Source organism: Stenella coeruleoalba (assembly GCF_951394435.1).
Source record: "Stenella coeruleoalba genome assembly, chromosome: 13".
NCBI lineage: Eukaryota > Metazoa > Chordata > Mammalia > Artiodactyla > Delphinidae > Stenella > Stenella coeruleoalba.
This window is the reverse complement of record NC_137159.1, coordinates 39,690,709-39,718,477: the sequence shown is the minus strand read 5'-3', so window position 1 is coordinate 39,718,477 and position 27,769 is coordinate 39,690,709. Positions and strand designations below refer to the sequence as shown.

Genomic DNA, 27,769 nt, shown 5'->3' with positions numbered 1-27,769 from the left:
CAGATGGAATCTGTTTGTAAAAACCCAGAACTCCTTTCAGAGGCCATTGAGAGGTAGAAGAAGGTGAGGGGGTGGGGCTTCTGGGAAGGCTCTGGGGCCCCAACTTCCTCTTCAAGTAGAGCAGCTGTACTTCTACCTAATCGGGCTCCCACAGAAGGCTTCGTTTTGTTAATTTTTTTTAAAAGTCATGAAAACCAGTCATCTTATCCAGTCCCCTGGTTTAAAGGGGAGGAAATCACATTGGAGAAAGGTTAACTGATATTCCAACCTTCTCCCTTAGTCACTTGCCCAGGCAGGAGAATAATGGGAAATTCTGCTTCCAATGGAAGGGCTTCCTGCCAGGGTCTTCGGTCTCAGTGCAAGCTGCTATGCGTGGCAGCAGCTGGGTGGCTTCTCCTGTCTGTCCCCACATCTGGTAGCTCTTAACAGTGGCCACCTCCAGTTCCAGCTCATCAGTGCCTCCCCAGGGCCTCTCCTGGGACACTCCAGTTAACAGCTGGGATGGCATCTCCAGAGTTCCTCATCTCCTCTGCCAGCTCGTCTGGCCCTCTGGTTTCTGGGTAGCACCATCTTTACAGAATCAGCCCCTCTCTAGGACTCTTTCAAAGGACAGTTCTCAAAACAACATGAAAATAAAAAACAAAAAACATCCACAAAACTTATTAATGACTCTGTGAAGTGAATCCAGGGAAGCAAGTCCACATAAGGAACGCTGGCTGTCACACTTAGTTGCCCCCTCAGGGCCCAGGCCTGCTGACTCTCCTTAGCTCAGGGTGTGTACCAAGGTCTCCAAAGCTGTCCTCCCAAGGGTTGTAGGGGGAAACTTTATACTATTATATCTATGTTACATTTGTTGAGCATGGTAATAGTATTGTGATTATGTAGGAACATGTCCTTATTCCTAGAATATGTAGTCTGAAGTGTGTCTGTGTGTGTGTTTAGATGGGGAAGGCGGGGAGATATAGGCTGAGAAAGAAAGAGGTAAAGCAAATGTAGAAAAATGTCAGTTGGTGAATCGTGGTGAATGGTATATAAATGTTTATTGTACAAGTCTTTTAACTTTTTCTTAGGTTTGACATTTTTCCAAATAAATGCTTGGGGATAGGGGAAGGAGGTCTTATACAAAGGCACATTTACCCTGAAGTGGATGAAGCCTAAGTGTCAGGGTCCCTCGCTATATGGAGCCCTTCCAAGACACTGGTAGGTTAGTGAGGGTCATCAATGTAAAGAGTAGGTAAGATGCATTACTATACCAGAAAACCTGAAACACCCTGAAATCTTACAGCTTACATACAAAGCAAACTGGATAGAGGTTGTTCCAAGTTTGTCAACAACCTAAAAAGTTATGACATTACCAATTACAAGCAGCAAAGCTGACATTTTCTTCATTGTCAATAATAAAAGACAAATTTCTATCAGCCATGTTAGAGAAAGACTAAATTATCTTTCTATTCTCTCTGTAGAAAATATTACAAAATTGTTGTGTACAAAGAGGTGAACAAAGAATATAGAAGGAAAAGTATCATAGAAGTATGTCAAGTAATTAATTCAAAATATTGTTAGTTTTCTAGATATTTGTCAGCATGTTTAATAATTATATAATTTGATTTATTTTTTCCTTCTGTATATGAATTCACTGTTAGAGCCTCCCTCCTTCTAAAGTGCATGCTTTGTTTCCCAAACATGTTGATCACACAAATATATACACACAGACAAATATCAATACATGCAGCCTTTTTTCAAAGCAACTTTTGCGTTTAGGGTTCCTTGGAACACATTTGGAAACACTGCCCCAGAGCAAAGTTGCTTCTTTTTATCCACATCTATCTATCATGGTAGCTGCACTGTAGCATTTGATTTCCAGAAAGACATTTATTTCAAGAGTTTACTTAAAGCAAATAAACTATATTTTTCATTGATCTTATATTTACATACAATCTGCTTTATATAGCCACATTCATTAACCCAGCCAATTAAGGTCCAAACAGCACTGTGAGGGAGGCCAGACAGGTAATAAGAAAGGATTTGCCCCAGGTCCCACTTCACAAACATCCACCTCCATCTCTCCAGCCTCTGTATGGCTACTTCAATGTTCCACAGGAGTAAACTGAGGCAAGGGGGCTGGAGGTAACTTTTCTTAGAACAACAAGGCATAGGATCTGGGTTTCCATTTTGTGGATTACTGTCGAATTGGTAAATTATTTTAACAGGCTCGATTTCTGTGGCCTGCTTGTCCTTTGACAACTTGTGTTCAGTGCCACCTGGGGGAGAGACACAGAAGACTAGGGCTCACATATGGGAGAGAGGGGAGTGAGTATGAGGGTTCACCCTTCTTTGCCCTCCCCAAAGTGAGGACAATTCATCCTTTTCCCCCAATGGAAAAGGATCAGTCTTTGACATTTTGCATTATAGATAACGCCAAAGAGGTAGCCCTAAATGCTAAAGGAAACTTTCAGAAAGAAGTGCAGCTTTCTATGGGTCCCTCTTCCTAACCATCCTGCATCAGCAGAACAGAGACCAGACACAGCTTCCAGGCCCATGAAAGAACTGGAGGGACAGAGCCCCATCACAGTGCTCACTTTGCATTAAATTCTCCTGCTTTGACATGGAATTCCAGGGGCGGGAAGGGGAACCCTTCTGGTAAAAAAACTCCAGAGCTGGGCTTCCCTGGTGGCTCAGTGGTTGAAAGTCCGCCTGCCGATGCAGGGGACACGGGTTCGTGCCCTGGTCCGGGAAGATCCCATGTGCCGCAGAGCGGCTGGGCCCGTGAGCCATGGCCACTGAGCCTGCGCGTCCGGAGCTGCAACGGGAGAGGCCACAATGAGAGGCCCATGTACCGCAAAAAAAAAAAAAAAAAAAAACCTCCAGAGCTAATGTTCTAATACAAAACCCAGTAACAACAACAACATAATAATAATAATAATAATGGTAAAATAACCATCATTTATTAAGCATTTTCCCAGCCACCTTAGATACTTTCCATGAATTATGTCATTCCCTATAAAAAAAAAACTAGCAAACACTTCTTCAAACACTAGGGTAAGATGGTTCCATTCATGTGGTAAAGGGTACAGAGCATTGCTCTGCTTTGACTCATGTCAATAAGTAGGTAGAGCACTCCCCTGGTTGCACAGTGGTTAGGAATCTACCTGTCAATGCAGGGGACACGAGTTCGAGCCCTGGTCCAGGAAGATCCCACATGCCGCGGAGCAACTAAGCCCGTGTGCCATGACTACTGAGCCTGCGTTCTAGAGCCCGCGAGCCACAACTACTGAGCCAGTGTGCCACAGCTACTGCAGCCCACGCACCTAGAGCCCGTGCTCCGCAACAAGAGAAGCCACCGCAATGAGGAGCCCGCGCACCGCAACAAAGAGTAGCCCCCAGTCGCCCCAACTAGAGAAAGCTTGCACGCAGCAACACCCAGTGCAGCCAAAAGTAAAATAAATAAATTTTTTTTAAAAATAAGGAGGTAGAGGAAGCTGACCCCTATGGTTGGGAGTCATCCCCACTCCCCCACCCCTCACCCCACCATGGCCTCTCCACTAAACACTCAGAGGACCAGCGATGGTGAATACATAGGCTGTGCACTGGTCACACTCAGATATTAAAGTCGACTAATAAGTAAGAAATATAATAATTATACAGTTGATACATTATGCATGTTTATTTTACTATTTAGACAATTCTGAAGTTTATACAGGTAAAACAGAAATTCACTCCTCACTTCCTCTCCTACTGTTAACAGCTCAGTGGGTATCCTTCCAGATTTTCCATATATATGCATGGAAATAATAATGGCCTAGACCGGCTCAGAAACCCTGCCTCCAAGATCATTTTTAGGAAAGAATGACTAGGAAACATTTCTGGAAAAGATAAAAAGGGTCAGAGACCAGTGTCACCACTTCATCCCTAATCATGGCTCCAAGGGATCTACCTCAGATCATATTTCCTAGAAACAGACTCCGTGACAGAGATTTGGGTGCAGAGCAAATTGGGGAGCATGCTTGGAAATAATACCTGTGACAGAGAGGGGGAAACAGAAAAGGACAGGTGGGAGAGTTGAACTGTGTGATGCAGCTGTCGCCTCTGTGACAATCCCGTAGGGAACTCAGGAGTTGAGATGCCCTTCTGAGTTGCCCCAGTTAAAGCAAGGGAACCAGGCTTTCCTATTCTCAAGTAACTAATAATTGGATGCAGGGAGCCCTTGGGAAAAGTAGTAAGATTGGGCAAGGCAGCTTCCTTCTTCCAGGGCTGGTTCCAGAGAGAGTACAGCTGTGAATCAGCAGGAGCCAACATCTCTTGGTTTTGAAGGGGGAGCTGGGAAGCCCACCGCAGCATATACTACAAGACCCTCAGATATTCCAAAACATTCTCTTCTAGAAAAAATGTTTCTCGTCTAGAAAGGATGAGGAGTAAACAGGAGGGAAAAAAACCTTGCTGAGTGAACAGATAAGAGAATGCTACAGCCCAAATGTTGACACAGCTCCTGAATCCGAAATGCCAAGGCTCATACCTAATGTTCCCACGATTTCCAAGAATATTGCACTATGCCATACCCTGCATAACAACACACACCGGACCTAACTACAGTTGCCAATAAGGAATGGCTAGGATGGCATTTTCCTCTCCTTTGGCCCAGAGCACTGGATTCCACTGGACAAGTTTCACCTGTATGATTGGAAATGAAAAAAAAAAAAAAAAAAAAAAACTCTTTTCTTTATGAACAATAATAAAAACAATTCTAGGAGGGGAGATAGAGCAATGCAAAGCTTTCTTGGAAATCTCATTGCTGCACCAGGAGCAGATGTCCTGGGGCACAAGTTCAGTCCTGTTCTATCCCAAATAGCACTTCGGCACACGTGGATCCAGAGCTCCTGGTGATCCTGCTCGCCCAGCTGTTTTTTTTCCTTCTAGCCTCAGCAAGGACACCCAAACCTTCTGAGGGCAGGACCAGCTACAACACAGAGCTGGGACCCCAGTCAGCTGGACAGTGTTTTGTGTCCAACTACATCAACACTGGTATTCTTTGGGTGATGCTATATCAGAAATGTCTTGCTGATTGCATTTTTCTACAAACACTCATAATGAATGACAACTAACCCTTCCTAAACCAGGCCTAGGCCGGCATGCTTTCCGATGAAACACTCCAAAGTTCCTTCAAGTGGGATTTCTATCCTGTAAGAAGTGTCCAAAATTGTCACGACTGGTGTCAAAATAACACAACCATTATCATCATTCGTGGTAAAAGTGGCCAGTAAATGTGCCTCTGGGTCTTAGGCTCATGGTCTACAAAACGGGCAGCTGTGTGCCTGCACTGAACTTGGAATAACAGGTCAGAGAACAGACAGCATTCCTTTCAGCATTTGGGAAGACGGACTCTACAAATACAAGGTAGAATTAACTGATCAACTTTGTAGCATGACCTTGTCCATCAGTTCTAGAACATGAGAGATTTCCATTGTGATGGTACAACTACCACTGAACAACTCATTGCATGCATTAATTCAGCCACTAAAGGCCTCCTTCCCCATAAGTTCATATAAATACAAATCTGCTCCTGGGGCTCTAGGACAGTCAGGGAAAGGTTAATATTTGGAGATTTATCTTTAAACATTTTTAATCCACTTTTTTACAAAGATTGGCAGAGCACTTGGCAAACTGTCCCCTTACCAGTGACTTATGAGGGACGATACTACAAAAAAATAGGGACCAACGTGTCTCAGACATCCCTGACTGATTTCTTCTGCAGCAATCTTACCTTCCAAGGGGACAAAGGACAGGCCCTACTCTACTGTAGTTAACAAGTGCAGAGCACCCACCTGGACCAGGCACCATTTGAAGCCGTTCAGCATTAAACCCTCACGACAATCCCAACTTACTACTGTTATCCCCAATTTTCAGATGAGAAAATTGAGGAACAGAGAAGTTAAGGGACCTAGTAGTCAGTGTCAGAGCTATGATTCAGAGATAAGCATCTGACTCAGGAGTCTGTGCACATAAACTCGATGCTATCCTGCCTCCAGAATGGAAGCATCTTCCAAGAAGTGCTTTTACTTTCAATCCTTTAGTTGCCTTTACTTTCCAAATTCCCTTTGAAACAGGCAGAGCCGAGGTTACCCATTTCGTGGAGACACCAGACCTACATGACTTAACTGAGTCACAGAATTAATCAGTGATTGGACAGAGAATGGAACCTAATACAACACACAGCACAGATCTTTACAATTCAACCAAGCAGACAAAAAACCAACAGACTCAAATCTGTTCCCGATCAGCAGACACCTGGACATGCTGGACAAGTGCGGGAGGTGATTGCTAAGCTCAGACCCATTATAGCCCCAAGGCACATCGCCTCCTCCCTCTAATTCATCCTGAGCAAGGCATTGAACCCATCTGGGCCTCCTTCTAGTTGCAATGACATGAGTCAATTCATTTCGAGGATAAAACAATAATAAATATTTGCATTATCCTTAATCATTGCCAAAACATTTCAAACACATCATCTCCTTTAGTCCTCCTAACAGCACTACGAAGGAAGTTTTGTAGTGTTCATTCTAGAGATGGAGAAACCAAGACTCACAAAATTTGTCATCTATCCAGTCCCATGCATAACTCAGTCTTAATGTTTGATCCTGCGCTCTCTCCACTGTGCTCCTGCAACTGTATTCTGGTTCAAGATCCAGCAGTTGAAGACCACGGTCAAAGAGAAGGCTGGGGAAATCTGAACCTGCCATCAAACCAGGGACTGTTCATCCCCAACACTTCAACGCTTCATTGTCAAATAAAAAGAATGTTGATTTCCATTATTTAACCAAATAAGATCCTTTCCATGAACATTCCAACTGCAAATCAGACTTGATGAATGACAAAAGGACATTGTTTTCCACATTTTTAATCTGTTCTGCTGGACTCCCAACCCACTGGTGAAAACTCTGAGGGACCCCAAGATGCCAGTGGTCAACTTGTGCAAATCACGTATTTTGTGATCAAAAGACTGAACTACTCTAATAACCAACTTTTTCTTGTAACTGAAACACCATTGGCCACCAAAATCTAATGGTTCTTTATATTATTAGGTCATTTATTCTCCCCAGCAACCCTGTGAGGTGGATACTATTGTTATCCCCATCTTTCTTACAGATAAGAAAACTGAGGCACAGAGAGATTAAGTGACCTGCTAGTCAGTGTCAGAGCTGTAATTCAGGACTCTGATTTGGTGGACTCTGGAATGCTCAGTTAGACAGAACTTCTTCAGTACAATTCTCTAGGATTTGAGTTGGTTTGGGGATAGAGAATGTTTTGTTCTACTTTTTAAGTTTCACTATTTATCAATAGAGTTTATCACCATCTCTTATCACTATAGTGGCTCATAAGGAGACCTCTCCCCACTACCATTAAAATAGAAATCTTGGGCTTCCCTGGTGGCGCAGTGGTTGAGAATCTGCCTGCCGATGCAGGGGACACGGGTTCGAGTCCGGGTCTGGGAAGTTCCCACATGCCGCGGAGCAACTAGCCCCGTGAGCCACAATTACTGAGCCTGCGCGTCTGGAGCGTGCGCTCCGCAACAAGAGAGGCCACGATAGTGAGAGGCCCGCGCACTGCGATGAAGAGTGGCCCCCGCTTGCCACAACTAGAGAAAGCCCTCGCACAGAAACGAGGAGCCAACACGGCCATAAATAAACAAATAAATAAATAAAATTTGAAAAAAAAAAAAGAAAAAAAAAAATAGAAATCTTCTTGGAAGGGCCAATGTCGAAAACCCTTATCAGTTATGAAGTAATAAAAAATAAGAGAAATAAGGAAAAATATAGCCTCTGGAGAGACTTGGCAATGCCCGGAGGTGACAAAAGGAAGAGAAAGAATAGATAGTAGAGGTGAAAGTTTTCCAAAAACAAATGTTACCTCTATTCTCTACCCCAGCTCTTTACAGCATAGCACATACCTCTATGAATGAACATTCTACTTACCAACTAGAAAAACACAAAAGCTGTGACTGAGTGAGTCCAAAGATGCAAAGTCCAAAGACCTGACTCTCTCTTCCCCTCCAAGCCAGGTGAGTTGCTATCCTTCTAAACTCTTGGCCTCCACAAGATCATCCCCTACCCCTGATGTAAAGACGTGTCACCATGCCTCCGGTGGCAGCCCTCCCAATCTTAGATGGCCAGGCCCAATCTTGCAGCCCACCCCTCAGCAGACCTGGTCTTCCTGGAGAACCCCACAAAGAGGGCATCCCATGTTTTCAGCTGCTGCTGCCAATTACCCAATACTTCTTTTTCTACTTCTTGATAGTTTATTTTATCAGGCTATCTTATTTCCATGTACGTGGGCCACTCAAATACTTTTTTGAACAAGGCAAAATGTTAGTAAGTATAAAAGTTAAGGCTGCCGAAGAACTGACAAGACGGCAGAAGTAGGGCACAAGAAGCAGACCTTCCGCAAGTTCACCTACCGCAGCGTGGACCTTGATCAGATATCGGATGTGTTCTACCAGCAGCTTATGCAGCTGCACAGCACATGACAGCATCAGATGCTGAACAGAGGCCTGTGGAGGAAGCAGCATCCCTGCAGAAGTGCCTGCGCAAGGCCCAGAAGGAGGCGCCGCCCAAGGAGAAGCCAGCAGTGGTGAACACACACCTGCGGGTCATGATCATTCTGCCTGAGAAGGTGGCCAGCATGGTGGGCATCTACAACCACAAGACTTTCAACCAGGTGGAAATTAAGCCTGAGATGATCGGTCACTACCTAGGCATGCTCTGAATCACCTATAAACATGTGAAGCAGGGCCGGAAGCCACTCACTCCTCCTGCTTCATCCCCCTCAAGTAGCCTGCTTGGCCAACCAAGGCACAGATTTCTCTTTTTTAAAAAAAAAAAAAAAAAAAAAAAGGTAAATAGGTAAGTAAATCACACCACCAATAAAGGCAGAAGTAATAATAATAGCAATAATCACAACAACAACCATTTATGAAGTGCTCCCTGCATGCCCTGTACTTTCCATACCTGATTGCATTTCATCTTCTCAACATGCCTTCAAGGTAAGTATATTTTACAGATGGGAAAACCGAGGCTTAAAGGCATTAAGTAACATGCCCACGTCAATCAAGAACTACGAATGCCCAGTTCCACCTGCAGGTCTGTCTCTCTCCAAAGCCCAGGCTCTTTACTAATATCCTAGACTCCTTGATCCACTCTACAGCCAGGTAGGCTTTGCATATAGGAGTACATTTCTCTGTTTTGTTTCTACCGTATTATACTGGTGGGGTCTAGAGAGGTTTACTCCCTTGCCCAAGGTCTCATGGTGGTGTGGACAGAAACAGAGCCTCACATCCTCTGATTTCTACTAAAAACACTCATTCCCCTCTACCCTGCCTATCGAACTGGCCCTGCCTGCACGCGTCCCTCAATAGACAACATGCTCAAAGTGCCCTCCCTTCCCACGCCCCTTTGAAGCCCTGGAAGGAACACATAGTGATCCACTCCTATCCAGATTCCCAGCTGCTGAGGCCCACGGGCTCATGTCAAGAGCTCTGGGGATCTACATCTACCCAGAGCATCTGAGAAAGAGCCCCTGCTCCAAGATTCCAGGTGTGGTCACAGGAGAGTATTTTCTGCTAGGACCCACCCAGACCTTCCAGCAGTGCCCATGCTGGGCAGCAACCACTCTAAGGACAAGAAGGATCAAGTCTCTACTCTGCCCTAACAAGCTCTTTCAAGTCTCTGGGCCTCCCTTTTATCCTTCGTAAGGCTTAGCAGGCTACTCCAGGGGCAGTCCAGTAATCAGCCCCAGGGCATTACCAGGGAGCTTTTTAGAATTGCAGACTTTCCAGCCCCAGGCCAGGACTGCTGCAGTCAATTGTGCACTTTTAATAAGATCTCTAGGTGATTCGTGTGAACAGTAAAGTGTGAGATACACCAGCTGAGACCATCTCCATGTCCTTCCCAAGACCTAAATTCTGATCTCAAAAGGCGGCTCGTGGCTCAATTTCCAGACCTCAGGGTTGAGATGCCTCTTGGAACTGGGGGAATCCAAGCTTCTAATCAGGAGTGGTCAGAAGCAGAGTCACAGAAGGCGTCTGTGAAACCCAAGCTCTTGGACAGGCAATGCGGGACCACGGGGCGGGCGAAGGAGCCGGTTCATGTTTTCCATAGGCGCGCTGTGTGTGCCAGCTGAGGTCTTTAATGTAAACCCTCCCGTGCTCCGACCTAAACAATGAGCATAATTATGGGCTCGCTTACCCCCTTCAGATGCAGGGCTTGGGTCGGCCCTCCACAGGGTCCTGCAGGAGGTCCTATTTCTGAGTCGGGGGGGCAGGGGGGCTCTGGTTAACCAGAGCAGACCCGACTCTGAGGGGCAAAGTTGACATACCAGCATAATTACACGTAGGTTGACCATATTTACTGCAACTCTGTTGTTCTAGAATTTCAAACAAAGACTGAATCCTAGGAAAACACACCACTAAAGAGAAGCAGATTGTCCTGAGTGATTTATTGAAGAACAAAAGCGAGGGGAAGAAAGAGAAGAGGATTATCAGAGACTCGCACATACTTCCCTTTCCCCTGCCTGGTCTAAGGAGAACACGCAGTGACCACCGCTTTCCCACCCTCCCCAACGGAAAGGCCTCAAAACACTGACATTTTGCTTTTTCTAAGTCATGCTTTCACGTGGCCACATCAAATCCCTTAAACCCATCTAGACTCATCAGAAGAGAGCGGGCAAGTAGCACTGTCAGGACAGAGATCCCCCTCTTCTCTTCTGAGTCACTTGACTCTCCCCCCACACCTTCCTACAGGACATACACTTACATCTCATACGGATCTATTTCAAATGAACAGAAAATCAACCAAGGCTGGAATTTGGCTTTAGAGAAGCCAAAACATCAGGTCAGGCGTGTGACTGGCCTTTAACTTTGGGAGGTTATGGAAGGCTTTGAAGAGCTGCCAGCACTGTTTGGCCTCAGCTCTGTCCCATGTAAATACATAACTGTTATGGAAAGCAGTGGCATTTCCAACGCACAATTCAGAGCTTTCACTGACCCAGCAATGACGGGAGGGGGCAGTTGGAAATCTGCCCCGTTAGGAAACAGCACCTCCCTCCCAAAATTAAAACCTCTATATATGCAATTTAGGTGACTCTGAGATCAGGGCCACAAGGATCTCAGGGCCCTTGCTTGTAGTTGCCACCCGGTTAGGGACTGAATTTTCACGCTTTGAAGCCCTAGCCCCCAGTGTGACTGAATCTGGAGGTAGGGCCTTTAGGAAGGTAATTAAGGTTCAATGAGGTCATAAACATGGGACCCTAATCCGGTAGGATTTATGTCTTTATAAGAAGAACAAGAGATCTCTTTTTCTCCATGTACACACAGAGAAGAAGCCATGTGATGACACAGTGAGAAGGCATCTACCAATCCAGGAAGAGAGGTCTCACTAGAAATCAGCTCTGACAGCACCTTCATCTTAGACTTCCAGCCTCCAGAACCGTGAGAAAATAAACTTCTGTTGTTTAGGCCTCCCAGTCTGTGATACTTGATTATGGCAGCGCTAGCGAACTAATACATGCACCACCCCCACGCCAACACATACACACACACAATTACAACTCCTCAGCCAGGGAAGGCTTACCGAGTGCCTACCAAGCGCCCGACAAAAGAAACAGGAGAGGGCTTCCCTGGTGGCGCAGTGGTTGAGAGTCCGCCTGCCGATGCAGGGGACACGGTTTCGTGCCCCGGCCCGGGAGGATCCCACATGCCGCGGAGCGGCTGGGCCCATGAGCCATGGCCGCTGAGCCTGCGCGTCCGGAGCCTGTGCTCTGCAGCGGGAGAGGCCATGGCAGTGAGAAGCCCACGTACCACCAAAAAAAAAAAAAAAAACACAAAATAAAGAAACAGGAGATAGGTTTCCTGTCCTCATAGAGCTCAGGACATCTTCGGCTAGACAAGATCAACCCTGAAAAACAAATTGGAACAATACAAGAGGGGATTTGGGTGGAGCAGAGCAGCTGATAGACCATTATGTACGAGGGTCACCAGGTAGGAAGCAGAGAATCATTCATTACAAAGGTACATGATAGTTACTGGAAGTTTCTTTGTTTTCTTTTTTTAAGTTGCTCTAAGATATTTTGCTCAGAAAGTCCCCAAACCTTCATCCTTGCCCATCAAGAAGAAAGAGTGGGTTTCCTGGCCAAAGTTCCAGGGCAGGGTCTTGAAATTCCTAATCCTGTACCCTGTCAAGATGGTTGTTTGCCACGTCTCACTGCCTGGAGCTCAAAAGGGGTTACATGCTCCTGGGCCAGGTGGTGCCACACAGATGAAGAAATAGCGAGTGACTGGGCTAATTAACCTATTTACACACACTCATAAAACTGTGAAAGCCTTTTGCAAAACTACACATGTTGTTACTGTTCAAATGTCAGAAAAAGAACACACAATCAGGATGGGATTCAGTTCCTACCAGATGTTCACAAAGGTTAAGCTCTGCTGAATGGCAAATTCCAAACTTGGTCAGTTAGAAACTCTATGGGCTTAACTCCCTCTCTAATCCTGCACTCCTCCTAGTGATACCACTTGAAATCTCCAAGCCTGAGCAAAGGGCAGGGTCTGACGTCAGAAGCCCTAAGATAGAATATGGACACCTACCACAAAAGACACCCCTGGTGGGATGGGGCACCCAGGATTGCTCTGAGCAGGGAAAGAACAAGCGGGATTTTTCACAAGTTCACCAGAGATTTATGCCGCAACTTCAACGTGGGCTGGACATATTATAGCCCAGACAAAGGAGGGAGGCATGGGATGGAAGAAAAGCAATAGAAAAGATCCTGGACATTTACCAAATTGTCTTGAAGAACAGCAACTTTCTTTTTTGTGGGCCCCATCCACCCCAACTTTGGTTCTGTGGTTCCAGCAGCCCATCACAGTCACTTATCCTCTTGCCAGAGAAGTGGGCTTATGACCAGGATTGAGCCAATCAGTTTCCCCATCCCGTTCATTGATCCAAGGATTGGCATTGGACTGACCAGGGAAATCAGGATTCATCCCCAAGAGGAAGAAAACACATTTTCTGCTCTGGTTACATGAACCAATAAACATCCTACACGTCCTTTCTTCTCAAGCTGGTCCCAGTGCTGATTCTGTTACTTACAATCAGAGGACTCATAATTAACGCAGAAAGCATTTGAACTCTCACCAGTTGCTTTCTGGTTTGTATCAGACCACCATCCTGTGTCTAGTCCTAGAGGACACCCTAAGGGAAGAGGGGACCTTGGCTGCAGGGTGACGAAACAGGATGGGGGGGGGGAATTTCTGCTGGTGGTGACAGTGACATTGTCCAAAACATCATAAACAGTTGTGAGGAACTGTCCCAATATGCTGCCCAGCAAGGTGGGTGTTCTGGCCCTGGGGCACTCCATAAACAGAGCCAGTGACACCAGATTCTCTCCATGAACGCCTCCCACTGGGAGCTGCCAAATCTCTCCCAGCCACCTGCCTTCCAGCAGAGCTGGAAGGAGAACCCACAACCCCTCAGCACCTCCAACAAGTACTAAAAAGGAGTTCAGTGTAGCAGTCAAGTGCATGAGATCTGTATTCGGGACACTTGCATTTTAATTCCACTCCCTACCAACCGTGGGACCTTGGTTAAATAAAACCTCTCTTTACTCATCTGTATAATGGAAGTGGAATATAGCGCATAGGATTGTAGCGAGAGTTAAATGTGATCACGTATATAAAGCACTTAGCATGGTACCAGGCACTGCTGGAACTACCATCATCATTATTGTGGCTGTTACTATTAGGAAATGCTCTGAAAACTGTTCTCTGTGAAATAAGTCAGGATCTGACCTTGTAAAATCAAAAAGTTCATTCTCACTGGGAAATAGCTAGCAGCTCCTTCCAGCCTAGAGTGGCAAATTCCAGGCTTGGGTCTATTTCTTGCCTTTATATCCTTTCTCATTTATTTTTTGATTTATGAAAACGCATCCATCATTTTCTAAGGAAAGCCTCCAGACACATGAACAAAAATGATAAAAATGCACAACAAAAACAAATAAAACCATTCAGCATGGCTAACAAGTCAGGCATTTAGCCCCAGTGGGGTAGATAAATCCGGGCTCGGCACTGGGACCCAAAGGTCAACAGGCTGGGACTTTGCTGAAGGAATCGAAGAAAGGAGATTCTGAAGCTTCAACTAACAGTCTACCTCAAATCTACCAAGAGCTTAAGAGCAAATTTTCTAGAGACAACATCCAAATGGGTCTCTAAGAAGCCAGTCTAGAAAACAATGAGACAGCTACCCGCTCCCTGCCCATTCACTAGGGGATGTTTTCAGAGAGCCAGCAGACTTCTAAAGCTATGCCAAGCACCCCTTTTACCTACAATTCCCATTTCCATGAGGGAGGGGTCATCTCGGAGAAGGATACTTAGTTAAGTGACTTGGGGCTCCCTAGGAAATGTGACAAGGCCAGCCCTCTGTCCTCATCTCTTTAGTCCATGGACATTGCTCTAAGGGGACCCTCTCTGAAAAGTTTGCTTTGGAAACCAACATTTCTAGCTTTCAATATAGATATTTCATTTTTGCTTTAAGCTGAGAATATGTGAGAGGAAAAGTGAAAATGGAAGCCCAGTAGAGGCAGGGAGGGACGCTTATGGTGTGAGATGGAGACAGGGCCTTCAACGGCAGAGCACAAGTGCCCTCATATAATCTGGGCAGGGCTCCTGATGGGTAAATGAGTTCCCAGAGTGTCTCATTGGATAAGCTCTGCAAAATGCGTTCCTGCCCACAGTCTGAGGGGGTCTTCAGTCATGGGTTGTCCTGGCCACTTCTGACTGAACAAGGGATTTATTCATAGGCTGCCAGGAGGCCAATGAGATGGCCTAGTGTGAAAACTGTGCCCAGCAGGACTGCTGAATAATGGATAACATCTGGCAGAGCTATCAGATCTTCTCCCGGGACATCTGGCTGTGACAGGGGAGCCACCGTCGGCAAGTAATGATAGATGCAGCAGAACAGAAAAATGTAACTGAATCACTCCAACTACCCAGCACTGGAGTAGACACTCATTGATAACTACCTCTGTCGGTAGAACCTGTTAATAACAAGTATTAACAACAACACGATTAACGGAGCCACTGTCGACAGCAACCATACTGGTCGAACATAACTTCGTGCCTGGCACTTTTAAGCCCTTACACATGTGACCACACTGAATCTTCACAAGGACCCTATTCGGTCAGTGCTATTATTGTCATGATTTTGCAGGTGGGGAAACTGAGGCTAGAGAAGGGACACAGCCTGGTAACTAGCAGAGCTGGAATCTGAACCAGGCAGTTTGATTATGGAACATGAGATTTCATTCACCAGGTTTCACACGCTCCTGTTAAATCACACCATGTGGCCACGAGTGATGTTCTGGTTCTCAGTGAAGCCTGCTCTGTGACCACTCTGAAGATTTTCTGTTCATCCTCACCTCCTTGTGTGTCCTTCTGATAATCCCCCATCTCCTAAAGTGATGGAATTATGTCATTGTTCCTTAAACTGGAAGCATCTAACTTATACAGAGACATTGAAGTTCCCATCAAGTGGCTCGTGGGGACAGCAGGTCCTCTAAAGGAGGTGAACTGGCCCTCATTTGCCCTTCTGAGCCTTAAAGGATGAAGCACAACCTAAAGTATTCAGCACAGACAGCCAGTGCTGGTAACACTTTCAAAGTATACTTGATTTATTAACCTCCTTCTTCCAGTCATCATAAAGAGCCTTCCCTGAAGCCAGCTAAATCCTTGGTCTAGACCAGGGGTCAGCAAACTGTGGCTCAGGGGTCAAACCTGATCTGCCACCTGTTTTGTAAATAAAGTTGTGCTAGAACATTTGGACCACACTCATTTGTTTATGATCTACGGCTGCTTTCTCCCTACAACTGCAAAGTTGAGAAGCTGTGACAGAGATTTTATGGCCCCAAAAGCCTAAAAGTTGTCATCTGGCCCTTTACAGAAAAATTTGCCAAACTCTGGTCTAGGGTGACCAGCAGGCAAGGAGGACACCCCACCACACTTAGGGCCTCTACTCAGCAGAACGGATTTGCTCAATGACAGTGACTCAAGCCACAGAAACTAGGTGCCATGAATATCAACATCAATCAAGTAAATCAACAGGTATGTAGTGACCATGGCTGTGGGCCAGTCCCCAAGACTTCCATGAGCTGCTCTAGGGCTGGATTGGACAGGGGTCTGGTGAGGGGGCCAGTAACAAGATAGGAAGAAAGTCCAAGCTGGTGGGACTCCAGGCTCCTCATTCCACCAGAACACTTCTGCTTGTTCTTTTTATATGTTTTAGTTTCCACTGAAGACTCCATTTGAATAAATGGAGTTCTGTTGCATTTTTTTTTAAATCTCAATCAACAAGTACCTCTTCAGCTTCTACTATGGGCCCAACATTAGGGTGAGTTCTAGGATGGGGGGAGGCTGGGGAAGGAGAAACCGTGACCCCTACCCTCCCACAGTTTAGCCCAGTAGTAAGGATACATGGGGGGGTACACGTAAACTGAGAAAAACATGGAAAAATAAGAATCAGGCAGTACAGATAAGAAATGCTTTTGAAGTTCAGATTATGAAGGAAGTCAGACTTGCAGCTGTAAAGGATGGGAAGGATTTTCAAAGACAGGAGGGAGAAGGAAATGACAGGGCTGGGGATGGAAGGAAGGATTGAGGATGAAGTATCCTCTCAGCCACCATGTGAGGAGCTGGGACTCTGCTAACCAGTGTTCTAGAAAAAGGAAGAGCTGCAGTAGCCATCACGCAGGAAATGAGGAAGCTGTGGAAGCTGCCCTGTAAAAGGAAAACACTTCTAGCTTACTCCAAGGGGACTCCAGGTGGACATGCCACAGTTAGGGGAAAGGCTTCCAGCCAGGCATAAAGGAAGGACACGAAAGACTTTCCACAGCCTCAGAGCAAGATTTGCAAAGATTCTGCAAGACATTTTTCTAGAAAACGAATGGACTTGCCTTTTGATCCTGGGCCCTCCAAACTGGAGTAGCCAGTGAGACTTGAGCCACATGTGTGGACTCTACCCTGTAACTAAAGATCCCCCAAAGTCAGTTCTTGAACCCCAATTTAGTATCTTTCATATTCATGCAAAGGACCAGCTCCATTCCCTGTGGAAGGTAAAAGGAAAGGAGAAGATTTACCAGAGGATGGCCACAGCTTTTCCCCAGAGCAGCCCGTCTACACTGCCAAGTGAAGTTGGGTTTCTCCCCAGGGCCTAGAGAGGCAGTCTGTCCCCAAGGAACGTGGGTTCAGGCTCTAGGGAAAACCATACATTTTCTAGGTCCCTGTGGGCACAGCCCTGATGTACCAGGGGTGGGAGGTCAGACTTTCTTTACATTCACAAGCAAAACTGAAGTTAGAAATCATCCCCTAGGGAGGGCGGGAGGGAGGGAGACGCAAGAGGGAAGAGATATGGGAACATATGTATATGTATAACTGACTCACTTTGTTATAAAGCAAAAACTAACACACCACTGTAAAGCAATTATACTCCAATAAAGATGTTAAAAAAAAAAAAAAAAAGAAATCATCCCCAACTCAGCCAAAAAGAGATAGCAGGGCAAGGAGGCCTCAGAGATTAACTGAGAGTATAAGTGTACCTCATGCAGGACACAGCAGATTTTCTTGTTCTAAGTTCCCAGTGTTACAGATTCTTCCCATTTCCCTCTTTAAAAACAGCTTTAAAAATATGTACACATTTGTATTTTCTAGTTTATGTAGACGAGACTAAGGCAAAATAAGAGGGAATGTGCTAACCACCAAAATCATCCTCATTTTCATGGTGAGGTGACAAAAAGGACCTGAAGCCCCTGCTGCCCTGTACTGTGGAGTAAATATCTCTTCTAACAGTGACCCAGGCCCCGTCAGCCAGACCCCCACAAAGTCTACTGGCATCATACAGAAAGACTGTATCTTCCCATCTCAGCTAACAGTTTGTGAGTTTGGGGCTGCCTGTATCAGAGAAATGTCTGAGAGATGGAGAGTGAGACGGAATCCTGACAACCTTGTGAAATACCCAGCTCCAGCCGTACCTGCATCCCATGTTCCTCTGCACTCGCAGATACATGAGTCAACAACTGCTCTTTTTTTTTTTTATGGCTAGTTTGAGCTGAGTTTTTGTCACCTGCAACCTAAAGTGGTCTACCTGCAAATTCCAGCCAAAGTGTTTACCTTAGGTCAAGCCGCTTCAAAGAACCTGCAGCCACTGCTTTTGAACACTAAGCTCCTTGCTCCATGTGAACACTGACTACCAAAAACAATGAGAATGAAAACTCCTGGACCACTTGGGCACAGCAAGTACTCCATCTCTCAGTGCCTCTCCTGCCTCTCTTTGCCAGCCCCCTTGGTCTGGCCTGTCAGCCTCTGAACTATGCCAATCCCATCTCACTCTGCGGCACCCACCATCAACTCTTCACTCCAGTGCCTCTCCCCACCCATCTCTGTTACAAGTACCTCACCAGGGAAAGAAAAGTAGCCCTGCTTCAGAAAAGAATAACTGCCATGAATTGTGTACCACGTGAAAGGAAACCACACCCACTTTGATAAGTGCCCAGCAACCGCCACTTGGTCATGGTTGTCCTGCCCTGATGGTTGGTACACTCAGGTTCCTGATGTTTACAGAGTAAAAGCAGGCAGGTCCCAGTGCCTGGAACGTGGGGCACTCGTGCCCACACACAAAGCAGAGACAGGCCCTTGCTCTCTGAGACTGTTTCCTTACGGTTACACTGGGAATCACATAGTATTACCGACCACCAGGGTTTTGTCAAAGACCACTCATCCTGAACATGGCCAAGTCTTAACAGCGATAAAGAGAACTGTGGGGAGGAATTCTATACTGAATTTGATTAATAATAAAACAAAAACAATACAGTAGGTGGTGCGGAGGGAGCCTCACAACGGGCCTATGCAGCAGGAACTAATTATTGTCTCCATTTTATAGATGTGGCTCTTGAGTCTTGGAGAGAATGCAGGTCTTGCCCAAGGTCACTCAGCTGGGCGACCACGGGGGCTTGGAGTCAGACCCCAGCATCCGAGCTCCTGACCGAGCCTCAGCGATGTTAAAGAACTGAGCCCTGCTCAGAATGTCCCTTTAAGCATCTCCATGATGCAGACAAGAACAACGGCCTTGCTTCCAACCGGGGTTCCTGAGTGAGTCTGTAGAAACAGCCTGGAGAAACAGAAAGTTCTGTAAAATATTGGGTATTGTAACTATTTAGGCAATCCAGTCCCAGTTGACGCTGCAGATGATGGCCTGTCCGCCGCACTCCTCTCAGCCTCAGACGAAGCCAATGAGGTGGGTGGAAGATTTCAAACAACAGCTGTCTTCTGGAGGCAAATGTTCACTCCAGACTAGCTCCGCTTTAAGTCGCTTCTCCCCAGCTGGCCTGCAGACCCTGGTGGGCAGCACAGGCTAGTGCTTTGGAAGCTCCAGGTCAGACATTCCTGAGTTCACTCCTCTTACAGCATTTACTCTGTGCCAGCTCCAAGTCTTGCTTTCTCATCTATGAACTAGGAAGGGTAAGGGGACCAATTACAGGAGGGGTTTTCGGTGGGTGGGAGGAAGCATTGTGTTTTACCTCTTGACTATTATGAAATACTTCAGATATTGAAAATATAATAATATACAACCATCAGCAACTTGAAAGGTAAAATGTTATCACTGACACCCCTCTTGTGCCCCTCTCCATTCCATTCCTCTTCCTCCCTTACCAGAGGTAAGCATTCCCCCGAATTTAATATAGAGCCAGAGCTGGCAAACTTTTTCTGTAAAGGGCCAGATAGTGAACATTTCCAACTTCGTCGATCATATGGTCCCTGTCACAAGTATTCAACCAGGCCTGTGGAACACAAAAGCAGGAATGAGTGTGGTGGTGTTCCAATAAGTTTTATTTGTGGGCATTGGAATTTGAATTTCATATAATTTTTAGGTGTCATGAAATATTGTTCTTCTTTTGATTTTATTACCAGCTACTTTTTTCTTACATTTTTTCCAACTTTATTGAGATATAATTGACATATAATTTTTATCAACTACTGAAAACTACAAAAACCATTCTTAGTTCACAGGCCATACAAAAAGCAAGTGGCAGGCTGGACATGGCCAGTGGGTGTAGTTTGCCAACCCCTGGTCTATATCATTCCCATACACACTTTCATACTGCAACTCCACATGTGTATGTCCAAATACAGTGTTGTTTGGTGTGTCTTAATTTCATATAAATGGTATTATATAGTACATTTGCTTCCACAACTGGTCACTCCTTTTTTAAAGTTATGTTTGCTAAGATTTGTCTGAGCCATTACATGGAACCTTTAGTTAATTCATTTTTACTACTGTATAGGATTTCATTATATGAATTTACCACAACTTATTTATAAGGTTTCACTACATGAACTTCACACAGCTTATATACCTTGATGGACATTCAGGGTGCTCTTTACTATTACAAACAAGGCTGCAGAGACACCCTGACACCCACCTCCTGTGCACGTGCACCAGATTTTTTCTAGGGCTGCTCCTCCAAGTAGAATTGCCTGTTCATGGGGTGTTTGTTCATCATGATCACATAAAGCCAGAATCATGAAGAACTCAGCACCACACCTGACACCTACTAAGTGTCCAATCACTGGCAGCCCATGTTCCTCTGGATCCCCCTTAAGTACCAGGCAGAAGACTTACTAGTAATTTTTAAAGTGTTTTTTCTGTGTGTTTCAAAATAAATACTTTTAAATTTAATTCAAAAAGACTATCATGGGCAAAATGTGTGGGACAAACAATGGGACTTGTGGGTGATCAAGGAGGGAAACGGCCAGTTGGGTCAGAATTATCAGGAATGGCTTTTTTAAAAGCAAGATTTGAAGTTGGGAGGGACACAGAGAAAAATGGATGCTTGTGAAAAAGGGGATGACAAAGTAGCTCAGAATCGGGAATGGGTGTGATGTGTGCAGGGGAAATCCAGGCGCCCAACCTGGCTGGGGCACAGGAGCCGTATGGAAGAGGGGAGAGAGAAAATTTGCAAAGTCCTTTTGGCAGGCTTTGAATGCCAGGCAGAGGGTATGAGGCTTGACTTGCTGGGCACTGGGGGTGCAGGAAAGGTCAGTCCCCCTGAGAAGGGTGAAGGCTACCTGCTGGGGTATTAACTCAGCCAGTCCTGTTCAGTGTAAGCTCGAGAGCAGACGGAGCCGAGCCAGAGGCAATCAGCCTCACGGCCCAGAGTGAGTCTTCAGAACTAGCCTGTACGTGCAGGTTTGGGGTCCAACGCCGCCATCACTCAGCAGCTAGACTGGGCCTTTAGAAAGTCTATTGGGAACCAGGCTGAGAGCTGGTTTTTAATAACACATTCCACTATCTGGTCCTGGTTGGGGATGGGGGGTGGGGGGACCAAAGCTATTGCCTGAAATCAGACACAACACGGAAACAGATGAGTTGGTGTTGTGGCTCTTTCCAAGGCTAAGCCCAATCGAATCCAGCCCGCCTTCTTTACACAGTGCCTTTAAACTGATTCAGCGTTTGTGTTTCAGGCAGAGATGGGTATACTCTCACTAACCCAGCTGGGACTGCAGGGACTTATAGTCTCCATTTTAACCTATACATAAGTCAAATAATTATTGTTATTAAAGGGGACACTGTTTAAGACATGAAAGCAGACAGAATGAAAGAACAAAGGAAATGAAATCATCTCACTTATTCATTCATTCATTCAACATATACATATTTATTAAGCCCCCACTGCACCAGGTAGGGTAGGGCCACAGCAGTGTATAAAGCAGGGCATGTAAGGTCCATCTCAACAGTCAAAATAGCAGCTGTTTTTTTAATAGTGATACAAAGCAGCATATGGTAAGTTCCAGAATTAGTCTTTTGAACAATTAACACAATGGGAATTCAAGGGAATAAAGAAAGGCAAGGGAAAGCCTGGGAGAGGCATTTCAGGATGGCTTTTTGAAGGATGGAGAGGCTGAGAGAAAGTAGGAGGGGATCCCAAATATACAGACTGGGACAAGCAGTCTTATGGTGGTGAAAATGAGTGAGACATTTGGGCTGGGTGAGGCCTAGTGCCACAGGCTCTTCCACTTTCTGTAACAGAGCTGCACACATCCTCAAGTCAGTCCTGGCTGGGGGATGCTCATTCCCCCACGTGTCAATGTTCTCTCTTCCCCAGTGTCCTGGTGTTGTAGGCCCTGGTCCCTCGTCCAGACCCCTGTTGGATCCGGGCGCCCTGAGTATGTTCAGTCTGTGGCTTACTGCCTTGTTGCCTTGGGCAGATCACTTGCCCTCTCTGAGCTTATTTGGTGCTCGTGCCCTCACTCTTCTGGTTGTTGTAAATATCCAAGAGATAGCCCACACTGAGCCACTGTAAGTAGGAAAGGGTCCTGCAGATCAGGGCCACCACACCATTTCTGTGCTCACAGAACAGAAGCTGCCATGCAAATATAACCAGCTACAAAATCTGAAAGGATACGAGCAGGCCATGAGCAAGAGTGACATTCCACTCAAAATGAAGCTCCAGCCACAGGGCTCCGACAGCTGGGACCTGGTTCTCATCACTCCTTCTCTCTCACTGCTATGAGGACGTTTGGAGAGTTAATACAGTTGTTAACGTTGTTACATCCAGAATTTACCGTCATGCTGCTTGGCACTTGGGCAGGCCACATCTTCTCTCTAGGTTTGTTGTGAATGGCTCAGAAATACAGTCTAAAAGTTATATCTGGGTCTTTTCCCAGGTAGGGGCTAGAATCCTAGATGACAGTGGTTTCAAGGGGTTTCCCCACACCTCAAGAGGGGCACAAGTTGAACCAATGGGGTGAGGGAAGGAAATATTAGAGCTTCTACTTACAGTTGGTTTTTTTTCTTTTTTTAACATATTTATTGGAGTATAATTGCTTTACAATGTTGTTACTTTCTGCTGTATAACAAAGTGAATCAGCTATACGTATACATATATCCCCATATCCCCTCCCTCTTGCGTCACCTTCCCACCCTCCCCATCCCACCCCTCTAGGTGGTCACAAAGCACCGAGCTGACCTCCCTGTGCTATGCAGCTGCTTCCCACTAGCTAGCTATTTTACGTTTGGTAGTGTATATATGTCCATGCCACTCTCTCACTTTGCCCCAGCTTACCCTTCTCCCTCCCCATGTCCTCAAGTCCATTCTCTACATCTGCCCCTAGGTTCCTCAGAACCATATTTTTTTTTTTAGATTCCATATATATGTGTTAGCATATGGTATTTGTTTTTCTCTTTCTGACTTACTTCACTCTGTATGACAGACCCTAGGTCCATCACCTCATTACAAATAACTCAGTTTCATTTCTTTTTATGGCTGAGTAATATTCCATTGTATATATGTGCCACATCTTCTTTACCCATTCATCTGTCGATGGACACTTAGGTTGCATCCATGTCCTGGCTATACTTACAGTTTTTCTAATGTTTAATTGCATTAGTTTTCTATTGCTACCAAAACAAATTACCACAAACTTAGCAGCCTGAAACAACACAAATGTATGATCTCACAGTTCCTGTAGGTCAGAAGTCCAGCTGGACTTGATTGGGTCCTCTCTATAATGTCTCACAAGGGCAAAACCAAAGTGTGGCCAAGGCCATATTCCTTACTGAAAGCCCTGGGGAAGGATCCATTTCCAAGCTGATTCAGGTTGCTGGCAGAATTCAGTTCCTTGCGGCTGTAGGACTGAAGTCACTGTTTCCTTGCTGGCTGTCACCTGGGGGCCAGCTGTCTCATTCTTAGAGGCTACCTGCATTGCTACCCATCTTCCCATGGGGACTCCTCCAGCCACTGTGGGCCGAGTCCTCACATTTCAAATTGCTCTGAACTGACCTCCCCTTTGGTCACATCTCTCTGATTCCAGTCAGAGAAAGTTCTCTGCTTTTAAGGTCTCAGGGATTAGATTGGGTACACCTGGATATTCTAAAATAATCTTTCTATTTTAAGGTCCTTAACCTTAATCACACCTGCAAAGTCTCCTTTGCCACGTAAGGTCACATGTTCATAGTTTCCAGGAATTAGGCGTGAACACCTTTGGAGAACATTCTTCCTACACAATAATAAAGAAAATAAGCTTTACTAATATTTGATAGACAGATTGCTGCTGTGTTACAGAGGATCACTGTCATATAAGGCACTGGATGTGTCTTGAGAGAAGGGCAGGAATCCCATACAAAGAGGGATTGACAGCGGCACCTTCACTTGTTTGTTTGCTGTAGCACATTGGGACAGATTAAAATTTATGCCTTCACAGAGGCTGGGATTCAGAAATGAGAGCCCCAGTGCCCTTCCTCCATTTGTGCTTATGTATCTTATATATTTTTTTAGCTATTACAGCCCAGGTTTTGAAAAACTAAACCTAGAAACAGACTTTTGACTCACTGTGTCACAAAGCATTACATGTTCAAAAACAGTGAGCCTAACCAATCCATTGCTCTCACTAAAAATATAATTATTCATCATATATCTTAGTAAGAACAAAAAGATTTTTGTACTGTTAATAGATTAAAATCATTATTTTTAAATATTTGTTTCATCTATATCAGTTCTTAACATGTTATTTAGGGGGTTGTTATTAAATATATGTAAAATGCGAATACAAAAGTATGTATAAATTACAATAAATAAATAAACAAAAAACAAACATATTTTAGGTGTACATTCTCAAAAATGTTTTTGCCGGTAAAGTTGCTCAAGCAGGGTTTGGAAGACAAAGCCTTAGGTCACAAGACAGAGACCATGCTGGGGTCAACATAAACCTTCTGGAGTGATTTTGAAGTTCTTCAAGCTCCCTAAATATGCTGCTTTTCAAAATAGTTTGGGTTTTGGTTGTGGTTGGCTTTTCAGGCAATTTGGAGAATTTGTTTTCCAAGTAGCCCCTTTCCTGGGCTCTTGTTTTGGCCCAAGCATGGTAAGAGTAGAAAATGGAGTTTTCTTTCCGGTACCATTTCCTAAAGTGCAAACTCAGAGATGGGGTCTGGGCCTCCTCGTTGCTTGTTTTCAGGGTCTGGCAGGAGGTGAGAGCCTCTGAATGGCCATGCCGGGGGGCTTCCTGTACAAGACTTTACACATTTGCAGTCCCATCAATCCAACACCTATGGGACAGGAAGCCAACCAGGTTTGTGGAGCCAGATAGCCAAATAAAACGGGATCACTTTTTACTTTCCTGAAGTTAATTAATGCTGAACGGAGCAGGCCAAGTACAAAACTGATGAGGCTTTTTCTGAGTGAAGACTCCACATTTTATCCATAAAGCCAAATAAACCTGACCCTGGGACTCCCACAAATGCAGGGCAGGCCTAGCTGGGAGGTACAGAGGAACTAACACTTTTCCCTTCACACTCCTTCTGGTATTTCCCTTCTGGGTTTTATTTTTATTCATTTTTCCAGTTTATAAAACACACTCACCGATGGGCCCTTGGGGCACATGTGGAAAAGCTTAAAAGACACAAGTACAAAAACAGACTGACTTAGCGTCAAGAACGAAAAACATAAGAATTTTCCTCCATCTCTCCTCCACCCCTATTCCTGCCCCAGTTACATTCTGGGCCTTCCCCTCCCATATTTCCTGAAAGGGCCATAAAGCTGGGCTTTTTCAGAAGGAAAAGGAGGGGGGTGTCAGAACTATTCTTTAATATCTCCATCCAAGTCTTGCTCTGGAGCCTGGTTCTGTAGCCCAAAGCGGTTTGGCAAAGAGGCTGCTTGAACAAGGAGTTCAGGCCTCAGCACTGGGCAGTGGGGCCCCTTCAACTGGTTCCAGGCCCTGGACAGCCTCCAGGACATCCAGGTCACTTCCAACATCTCCAGGATCCAGACCCCGTGAGTACTGATCGGGAGCTCCGATTTCCCACACCAGGAAGGGAAAGAAAGACTATATCCTTTGAGGGCTGCCTAAAGAAGATGCTTTAAAAGGCCCACTCATCCCTCCCTTTTAAAAAAAGAGTGCTGGTGAAATTATTTTAATCTGCTCTGTTAAACAGCTGACAGACAACTTGAAGAGTGGGGAAAAAAATAAAAAGGAAGCCAGACACCATTCTGACAGGGAGAAGCAGTGCCACTCAATCATTCTCTCTTTCATTAAACATGTATTTATCGAGCACCTACTACATACCATGGGCTAGAGATACATCTGCAAATGGAACAGGCCTGTTCCTGCTCCTGTGGATTTTACAGTTTAGTGGGGAAGATGGACATTAAGAAAATAATCACACTAAATACCTACGTAGTTTCGGTTGGGCCTCATACAATGGAGAAAAAGCACCACCAGGCTCTATGAATGTGCCCTCGGGGACACCGACTTTGTCTGCAGGTCAAGGAAGGCCTCTCAGAGGACAGGTGTTTAAGTGGAACCCAAAGGAAGGATGCACAGGAGTAGCCAGGTGACACGCAAGGGAAGAGCCATGGAGGCCAGAACTGCAGAGGGAGCTGAGGAGCCCTCAGCCCCCCGGAAGAAAAAGGACATGAGATGCAGTGAGAAAGGTGGGGTAACACAAGCCAAACTCTTGGGACACAGTTTTGTTCAAAGTTCAGTGAGTGGAATGACGTGATCTGGTTCACGTTTCCAAAAAGATCACGTTGGCCAAGGAACCACCGTCCACACCCAAGGGCTCTTGTTGTCCTGGAAGCCAAGAAACATGATCTGAAAAGTACCAACCTGGGGAATTATGATCATGGTCTTCAGTCCCCTCAGTACTTGACTTCTGTGACGAGAGGTGCTTTCAGACCTTTTGCTGAGAATCCTGGGCATAGCAGACATTATAGAGTGTGGAAGGAAGAGACAGGAGTCTGGGGCAGCAGGAATGTGTCATCTAGCAGGGAGATAAAGCACACCCAGCCAAGTAGCAAATCCCCAGATGGGGCAGTCAGGGAAGAATTGACACATTCTCTTCCACGGGGGTCCAGCCAGCATCAAGGGGCCACTGCCCATACATGATTTCCTTCTATCGGCCAAACACCGCCTTCTGCCAGGTGATCCATACTCCGCCACGAAAGATTAAAAGAAGATAAGACTGTCCTATGGAGTCTTGGTCAAATAACGAAGCATGACAACTGTCAGGACACGTTTTTCCCCTGAGGCCTGTGAACATATCCTTCTTGAGGCAAAGGAGAACAAGCAAAGCCAGGCCATGTGCAAATCTCTGGGCACACTCATCTGGAAATGTCACAGGGGACCAGGATCCCTGAATCCTCCTCCTGCCAGAGAAGTCTTCCAGAAGGACATTGTTCTCCAGTGCCTTTTGTGCTGTGGTATTTTCACAGGAAAGGGAAGTGGGGCCTCTGCCTGAATTGGCTACATGGCCCAGGTCCCCCCAAAGTTAACATAACGCATGTATCCTGCCTTGGCTTTCTTTACAAATACGGGGCTGGGGGGGGGGCAGTCCTGTGTGATTTATTAATCCTGCTTCCACCCTTCATCCAATGCATGAATAAATGAAGAAAACGTATACTCAGCTGAAAAGGAAAGAGAAAAGAAGGGAATAAGAGACACCCCCCCCCCCACCGGCCAAAACTTGAAAAAATAGGCAATTTTCCCAAAAAGTCACTGCATAGGTTAAAATCACCCCAGGGAATGTTTAACTTGCTCCTTGGTCATTTATTTGAGCTCTAGGCCACTCCTGGGCTGTGGTGCTTAATGGAAAGAGTATTTACCTTAGCAACCACAGCAAACCAGGGATCCAGCAGGCATGCTGGGAGGACACAAAATACCTTCACGAAGGAGGCCATCAGCTAAGAA

The 27,769-nt window shown here is 45.6% G+C and overlaps 1 long non-coding RNA gene and 1 pseudogene across 3 annotated transcripts in view; one reads left to right on the top strand and one right to left on the bottom strand.

The window, feature by feature from the left end:
- Positions 1-27,769, bottom strand: part of LOC307196579 — a 596,584-nt gene that overhangs the window by 543,828 nt on the left and 24,987 nt on the right. The window lies entirely within an intron of this gene.
- Positions 1,179-9,130, top strand: LOC307196545 (small ribosomal subunit protein uS19-like; annotated as a pseudogene). Its single transcript has 3 exons — positions 1,179-1,200; positions 4,915-5,019; positions 8,382-9,130. The product of its transcript is annotated as a small ribosomal subunit protein uS19-like (transcript).